At 32.7% G+C, this 9,036-nt stretch overlaps 1 long non-coding RNA gene across 2 annotated transcripts; it reads left to right on the forward strand.

Moving 5' to 3' along the window:
• On the forward strand, positions 3,582 to 8,208 carry LOC107619579. Of its 2 annotated transcripts, none has more exons than XR_002353999.1 (9): positions 3,582 to 4,027; positions 4,638 to 4,792; positions 5,124 to 5,411; positions 5,509 to 5,575; positions 5,679 to 5,869; positions 5,965 to 6,380; positions 6,832 to 6,932; positions 7,401 to 7,475; positions 7,867 to 8,208. It is a non-coding gene; the product is annotated as an uncharacterized LOC107619579 (long non-coding RNA). The 2 variants fall into 2 exon arrangements; XR_002354000.1 differs by having other exon boundaries at positions 4,642 to 4,792.

Below are 9,036 nucleotides of genomic sequence, written 5' to 3' on the forward strand. Positions count from 1 at the left end.
GTCAACAACCAAATAACCAAAAAGTAGGCTATTTATAATATTGACATATTTACAACAACAAAAAACATGACACCAATTGCATTGTCCCTGGCAAAGGTACTAAAAACTTGATGTGAGAATTAATGTTGGTTTAGAATTTCTCAATAGAATTTCTTCGTTGCAAGTATAGTCCAAACCAACAATTAACTCCTGATCAAATTTTAACTTTATTTGTCACAACACAAACCAATAAAAATCGGGAGTTTTAAGTCCCGTGTCGTCTCCCTCGGACAATGCAATTAAGATGTTACACTTTCGATTGTGAAGAAACGGGGGTTTTGAATCAAGAAACGAAAGATTAAAAAAAATAAGTAATAAAAGAACTAAGAAACAATCGAAGAGGGAATTAATGCAATTAAAAAGAAACAAGATAAAAACTTAGTGAAAATGCAGTAAATGCATAAAAGAGCCTTGACTTGGGAATGAGAATTAAGCAATCCTATTATCGCCATAACCACAACTATGATAACTATGATGAGTCAATCTCACTTCATCAACCCCTAGCATTGAGGAGTAAGTCAAGTAAGTATAATTGACCTTAATCCATAAGTCCTAGCTAACTTACTAATTTCTTAGTAAAAAACTAGCGTTAATGGAAATAAGAGATAACTAACTACTCAAGAATTACCACTAAATGTTGGACATTATGACTCCAGTATCGTAGGAACTCATTTTCTAAGTCAGGAAGTGAAAATCTACTCAAAATCTATAGTTGTCATTTTCACAAACACTTGGTGGGCATAAAAATAAAACATAAGAATTTGCAAAGGAAAATGAAAACTGTAACCAAACTATTCACAACAATAAACATGCAATCAAGCAAATAGAAATTATAAAAGACAAAATTCACCAACCAAAACTTCAAAAAATCAAAATTGCATATATTAACAAGTAACTTGAAATAGAAGAAGATGTAGCAAGAGTAGTGAAATTAAAGAAGAAATTAAAAAGTACTTACAATGTGATAAGCAAAATCCAAGACCAAAATTCAAACTATAAAATGCTACAACGAGATTTTAGTAAACCCTAAGAGAGGATTAAGAGAAAACTACTCTACACTACTCCTACTCCTAATTATGTTTTTCTATCTAAAAGTGAGCTCCCTAAGCTAATGCCTTGATATGTGTTGAAGTTCCCTTCATATAGCACTCCAAAATGGCTTCAGCACTTCCAAAATTGGGCCAAAGAGCCCAAAAAATTGCAAGCCACGTGCTTCATTAATGAGGTCACGCGCAGGGACTTGTGTGTATGCACAGGTGTGTACATACGCACACTTCAGTGTACTTTTCGTTTGTTTTCTTCATGTGTTTTCCATTCTTGTATGCTTCCTTCCACTTTTGCCTAGCCATTCTTGCCTCTAGGACCTGAAATCACTCAATAAACTTATCACGACATCGAATGGAATAAAAATGAAATTAAAATGGTCAATTTAAGCACAAAAACGCATGTTTTCACATTTAGGTTCAATTTGGGGATAAAACACAAAAGTATGCAATTTTGGTGAGTAAGTGAGTTTATGTGATAAAATCCGTTCAATTCGAACAAAACATTATCGTCAAATATGGACTCATCAGTATCCCAAACTTTAAAATTTGTACCATTTAGCATAAGAATACTGCTAACTTGTGCAAAAATATTGGTAGTTGAAGGCATAGCAACTGGATTAGAAAAAAAAGTGCAATAAATATTAGTTAAATAATTGAAAAATGTCCATATTGAGATATTTAGAACAACATTAATTTTTAATTTTTGGATAGAAAAATTAAGTGTAAGTGATACTCTCATTGTAGTAATCAAATATTGTCAAAAAATTTCTGTCACACGTTAAACCTTTTTTAAACTGACTAAATGCGCACATGAAAACCTAAACTTCACAACCTATTTATTACTATATATATTTTCTATTAATTGGCCAAAACATTAACATTCTTTTAGGTCGATTGTTGACCACATAATTAATAAAAAATAAATAAAAGTGTACAATGTTTATTATTTGATAAAATAATAAATTTTTTTAGATAATTATTGTTTGCATAAATAAAAAAAATATTTTTAATTTTTTATTATTCAAATATTATTAATGTATACATATAATTCAGCCAAATATAAATATCTCTTTAGATTGATTAATATTTACATAAGTAACACACAATAATTCTTATATTCCAAAAGAATAATTAATTTTATACAAAATGAATAGCACACAAAATTAAATTCGAGACAATCATAGTTTTATAATACTCTACTAATGTTTTAGAATAAATCATTCATTTATTTATTTATTATATCAAGATAATTCTACCAAACCAAATAAAAGAAAGATACAGTCTCTATATAAAATATATACCTTAATTAATATATGACTAATTCTATAGTATCTTTTGTTTAGNNTTTGTTATTATCATCAACAATCCATAAAAATCAACATTTTTCTATTTTTAATAGTTTTTATTAATTGATCTATTAATAATATTCTCTACACTCTATTGCTTGTTTTTGAAAATCTTAACATTTCTTTCAAGTCAAATATTTTAAATAATAACAAAAAGGCTAATCAATAATCGATTTTACTCTTTTTTTTTCCAAAAATATCAATTCGATTCTCAAAATACTGCTCAATATTATTTAAAATTATCCATAGTCTATGTGAAGCATACAACCAAACACACCATACATAACAGTATATATATATATATATATATATATATAGAATTGCAACCCAAACAACATCAGCATTAAAAGTGATTATATTTTATGTTTGTGCAACAATACTAGTTATATATATGACATATGACGCTCACATATATATAAAAGTCAAACATATGACGCACACACATATTAAAGTTACATATTATATGTGCAACGACAATAAACAGAATCAGAGAAGAATATTCATAATATATGACTTTGTTGAGCAACAATTTTAAACGTAAACAACATAAATATATACATATTTCAATTCAGTAATTAAAAATAAAAAAAACAATAAAATTAAATATTTTTGATGATTAAATTATGGATGACTCTAATACTACTTATTAGAACAAATAATTTTATAATTCAAATCTTTTATATTAAACTATCAAAAAAATATACATCATAATGCGGAAGCGTATTTATACTCATAAAAGTGATTAAAGAATTATATCAACCAAAACTTTTTGTATCCTTGATAGGATTGAATTGTAACTCATCTGATGAAAAAAGAGTCACTATTAGAAAACTAGTTATTACAGACGGATATTTCCGACGAATTTTATCCCACGAAAATATAAATGGAATTTTAGAGAAATTTTTTGTCGAAAAAAAAAATGAATTAGCATAAATTACAGACGGAAGAAAGAATCCATCGATAATTCTGTCGAAAAAATTAATTTTTTTTCGTGAAAAATAGTTACAGATAAAAAATCCATCTGTAATTAAATGGACAAAAATGCTGCGTTATATTAAATTATTACAGAAGAAAAATCTGTACGTAATTTAAAATTTTTCGTCAAATCTACCATTGCGCGAGCTCCATTCACGGCACACAAATTAAACGAGATAAACCTAGCATTCCTCATCCTTCTTCTCAGTCAACGGGCTACTTCTTCTTCTCCTTTCCTCACCCACAGCGCCATCCTAATCGCCGCAGCTACCTTTTCTTTCTCCTCTTTTTAAAACACTGAACCAGTAGAATACAACCCCTGTCTCTCTCATTCTTTCTCATTCACAGAACAAAGCAAGCTCAAGCTCCACCACCACCGCGCTTCTCTCTCTCTCCTTTTATCCCCCTCAATTCTGGCTACAGCCATCATCTCTTCCAGCGCTACAGCCATCATCTCCTCCAGTCAATGCTGCAGCTACCTTCGTAAGCCTTAGCTCCGTGGCGACCAAAATCGGTTCCACCATCAGCCGCGGTTCCACCTCTCTCTTTCCCCCGTTCGAACCGTAGAGACCTGGGCATCCTTCTTTCCCTCTGCGTTGTTTTGATTGTCTCTGTTTCCAGGTTTTAGTTTCAAAATTCTTTTAATTTCTATTATGTTCAATTAATTTTGTTAAGTTAGTTTGATTTTAGTAATTAGTTTAGTTAGATTTGTTTTCTGATTAGTGGATTTTTAGGTTGTTAAAATAGGATTAGATTAGGTTTTGATTCTGAATAGCTGAGAAATGTTTAGATTGTTAATCTGGATTGCTGAACATTGTTGAACGTTGTTAATATGAGCCTGATGAATGTTGTCTAGAACTGAAAATTTAATTCAGTTTGAAGGAGTGGATTTGTTGAGCATTGAATTGAATCAGATTGGGTACATTTTGAAATGGACTCTGTTGAAAGAGTTTGTTGCATGCATTCTACCTGTTTGCTGTTTTGCCTATTTCTGGCTTTCTGTCGTCATTATTCAGGAGAAATTAGGAATAGATTTTATGTGTGTGAAAGTGGAATGAGCTTGAAGGGTCTCAAAATCCATGGAGATTAATGGTAAATTAATTTGGTATAAGAAAACATGCATGCGCTTTTCAGTCAAATAATGAGCCTTTCAACCTTTAAGTCCTTATGGTTATTGTTAACATTCTCTTAAAATGCTGATTCTCTTATGCATTCTTGTTGTTCTGTCAAGCAAGGGATCTGAAGCGGTTGAGCATCATTACGTGAATGCAAGTGATCTTAACTTGTTGGAGGCACATGAAGCTGAAGCATCCTTAGCTGGAAGGGGTGCCTACACTCTTATGGTAGGACTCTCCCTTATTTAAACTGCTGCCGCTAAAGGAGCAGGTACACTACTCTCTACTCTCAAAACTTGTAATAATTATATTCCTAAATTAAAACATTTTATTTTCTTCTACTGTTACACCTTCTTCTACTTCTTCTCAATAATATTTGTACTAAAATTTGTTATAATCATTATCATTAGTTATTAACGTATATATGCATTTGAACATTGAACTATTTTATATGCTATTATATATAATGTGAAACTCTTTTTAGTACTGATGAGGTGATATATAATGCAACATATGTTATTCATGTAGCCAACATATGATTTTTCGTTTTATGTATAAATAAATTGTAATGAATTAAGCTGGTTATTATTTCATTTATATAGTCGTCTTGCATACAAGTTATGAATAATTTGTGGAAGAAGAAGCCAAAGCATACATAAAACTGAGTGTGTGAATAGATACACATTCAGCTTCCTATCCACTTTTCTACCGCTAAAGAACCCATGGCTGACCCAAAAAGTCATTACTCCAAGGCCATCCAACCCCAACAACCACCCTCCTCAGTTACCGGAAAACACAGGATTCTCATGACTGCCCCAAACTTTCTCAGGCTCTTATCCATTCTATTCTCCGCCGCTTCCGTCGCCGTCATGGTCACCTCCAACCAAACGGTTTCCCTCTTCTCCTTGTCCCTTGAGGCTCACTTTTACTAATGTATTCTGTACTTCTGTAATGTGAAACAATTATCCTAATTGGCTTATGGTACAGGTGATAGCTGCAATGTATTCGAATGTACCATTTATTAGCAATGCAATCATGAAGGCTACTGGCAGTGGTATGTAGTTGAACACTTGTATTTCTATTTGAGCTTTTGTTTTCTTTAGTTCTGCATTTTAAGAGATTTTTCTCATTTTAACCAACCCGGTTCGGGTTGCTAGCCGAAGCCTGCCTTGCTTTGCTTCTTCTTCCTATCTTAAGGGGATTGGCTCTGTTTCGGATACTCGGCATCCAATTTGAAGCTTCAGTCAGATATCACACCTTGCTTGGAACTGCAATGATATTTTTCACTGCAATACACAGCGCAAGCACTTACTTTGTCTAGGGTGTTAGCCACTATATACAGAAAGAAGTGAAGCCCAAACTCTTCAAATTTTTCAATTTTCTTTTAATTGTAGTAGTGATTAGTACTGTCCTTTTAATTTTCTTTTCATGATCTTCAAACAGATTTGGAAGTGGAAAAACACAGGATGAATATACCTCGCAGGAGTGATTACACTTGTCACTGGGCTAGTTATCTATGTCACTTCACTTCCACAAATCAGAAGGATGAAGTTTGAAATCTTCTACTATACACATAATCTCTACACAATCTTTCTAGTGTTCTTCTTGTTCCATGGTGGGGATAGGCACTTCTTTACAGTCTTCAGAGGACTATTTCTTTTCAGCCTCGACGAACTGCTCCGCGTCATACAATCGAGTCCAAGAGCCTGCGGCTAGAACTTTCCCATCCAAAGCTGTGGAGGACCTTGAAGTTTCTTGCTTAGCAGTTGTTACTATCCCTTTTTCCAGATTTTACAGCACCGATAGTCCGACTGAATAGTTTGTGTACAATGTAATAAACTAGTTGTGTGCTCCAAAAGGTATTACATCTTTGCTAAAGAAGTTAAGCTATTTTCTTGTAATCAAACTTGTTAGTAATTCCTGTGATTGTGAATTTACTCGAGTGTTGGATTTCCTCAAGACCTCAGTAGGTTACCAGGCAGAAGTTGTATTTGTGATCATTTTTACGATCTTGATTTCATCGGTGTCCTTGAGTTTCATGATCTGCTTCTAATTTTCTTTTTATAGTTTAGCTGATGCCCAAGTTTTTCTTTTGACGATTGATAGTATGGGATTTTTTTAAATTATTTATTTATTTTAACCCCAAAGAGCTGCCTTTTACTGCTTGTACCTCATTTTTTTGTTTTAAGTTAATATTGTTGTAGCTGTTTTTTGGAAATATTTTTTGAAGTTATGAGAAAGTTTGATTTGTTAAACATTCATTGACTGTTATTAATCTCGACATTCACTTTACTTATTATTGTTTGCCAGGGTTCAACCGTGGAAATGATAGATTTGGATAGGGATGATGCGGGATCAGAAGATGCTAACCTTTTGTTCAGTGGTCATAGAGCAAGAATCACCTATATAAGGTAATAATGTTACATAATTGTTTTTGTGTTTTACAAAAATTAATGAGAAATAGTACTTGTAACTATAGGTTTAGACATTATCTAGATATGTAGGGATCAATGTGTTTGAACTGGAATCCCAAGATAGTGTATATTGATGAACTTTTGAGTTACAATGATAGAGAAGTTAAACTGTAGCAAATGATCAAAGACATGAACTAATTGCTATATCCTTTATTTATGGTGAGTAACTTCTCTAATTAACTCACTAAAGGGATCCTATAATTAACTCGGGATTTCATCATGTTTCTGGTGTTAAGGTAACTTATAATGGATGTGAAATTATTTTACTAGACTTACCAACATGATAATTGGAATCCACCATATACCACTTGGTATTATGTATTTTGTTACTAGCAAATTCACTAGAAATGCAATTGAAATCACCAGTTATTATTCATGATTTCCCAATTGTTTATATGTTGCTAGGTGCTATTCAAATTATAGTAATTAATAACTGAGGACAAAGTGGGTGGAGCCTTGAAGTTTAACACACGCCTTCTGGTGATGTTTTTAGTTATCCTATCTGAGTTTCTCTTGCTATTTCTAAATCTTTTCTGCTTTCCGGTCTACACATTCAAGCTTGAAAATGTTGTTAATCTCTTACTTGTAAATAAAATAGTAACCTTTCTATATTGATTAGTTGAACCTATAGGTCCATAACCTATATTTAAAACTTGATATGTTATTTCTGTAGCTTGCCCAAGCAACGTCCAACCAGATATCCAAGCGTGATTTTATGTTTTGCATTTTATAATTTACATGTTCCTAGTTAAGAGCTGAGATTTTATGTTTTGCATTTTATAATTTACATGTTCCTAGTTATATTTCTACTCATATGAAATATTTTGTTGCCTCATTGGTCTTAATTAATTCTCTATTGAATTGGAAGCAGACTGCCTCAATCAGATATACATTCAGCGGCGGCATGTTTGAGATGAATGAAGTGAAGGGTGGCAGTCCGTACGATGCCCGAACTTATGCTAGTGGTGATGGATCAAGACAACCAACTAAACTTGACTTGGAGCAAGCATTCCACCAAGGCAAGTATATTGCCACCATCACTAAGAAGCTCAAGAAAGAATGAAGCTATCCATAAATTAGGATATTGAATTCTAATGAGTCAACTAGTAGTTACTTGTCATCTAATGTATTCAGTTTGTATTATTGCATGGAAATAATTGCTTCTTATTATAAAGAAAATGCTTTATACTCACTGGTGTATTTTTCTATTTGTACCATCAATAAAAATTTGTATTTATTAAATTTATATTTATTTTGTATGAAAACAATTTTATTTTGCAATGAAAAATCTAAAAAAATTTTATTTTACTTTAGTGATGGATTTACAGACGGATTTTTTATCTGTACTCAGAGTTTGGGATGATTTTCCAAGATTCCAATTACAGACGGAAAATTTGTCGGAAAATCCATCTATAATTACAGACGGAAAATCTGTCAAAAAATCTGTCTGTAATTACCGACGGAAAATCCATCAGAAAATCCGTCTGTAATTACCGACGGAAAATTCATCGAAAAGTTTGACGTTTCAGGGAAATGGATGGAGAATTTACAGAGAAAAAATCCGTCGGTAACTGGTAAAAATCCGTCAGTAAATAATTTCCTACAAGGCTTTTACAGAGGGACAAAATCCGTCGGTAATTTTGTCGGTAACCAAAAATCCGTCTGTAATAAAGAATAAATCTGTCTGTAAATCTGTCTGTATTAATCCATTTTCTAGTTGTGAGCTACGGAGGCGATTTTGATATGTTGGGACCGAAACTTTGAAGTTACTATTTATATTTGACTCTGTCACCTATTAAACCCTAAATCCCAAATAAAAGGGTAAATACCCTTTTCGGTCCCTGGCCTTTTATCCGAGGGATGACGCGCACCTTGATCTTTCTGATATCTTATCCAGGGCCCCATCCATGCAAAGAAATGTACATATCGACCCTTGTCACTGGATGCCAATGGGTTGCCCGTGTGACGTGTCCGCTGTTGTCTGACGTGTCATGTCACAGTGCCAGGTGGCAGAACGAAGTTGTGAATGGGACTAAAAGCC

The sequence above is a fragment of the Arachis ipaensis genome, chromosome B09, assembly GCF_000816755.2.
Source record: "Arachis ipaensis cultivar K30076 chromosome B09, Araip1.1, whole genome shotgun sequence".
NCBI lineage: Eukaryota > Viridiplantae > Streptophyta > Magnoliopsida > Fabales > Fabaceae > Arachis > Arachis ipaensis.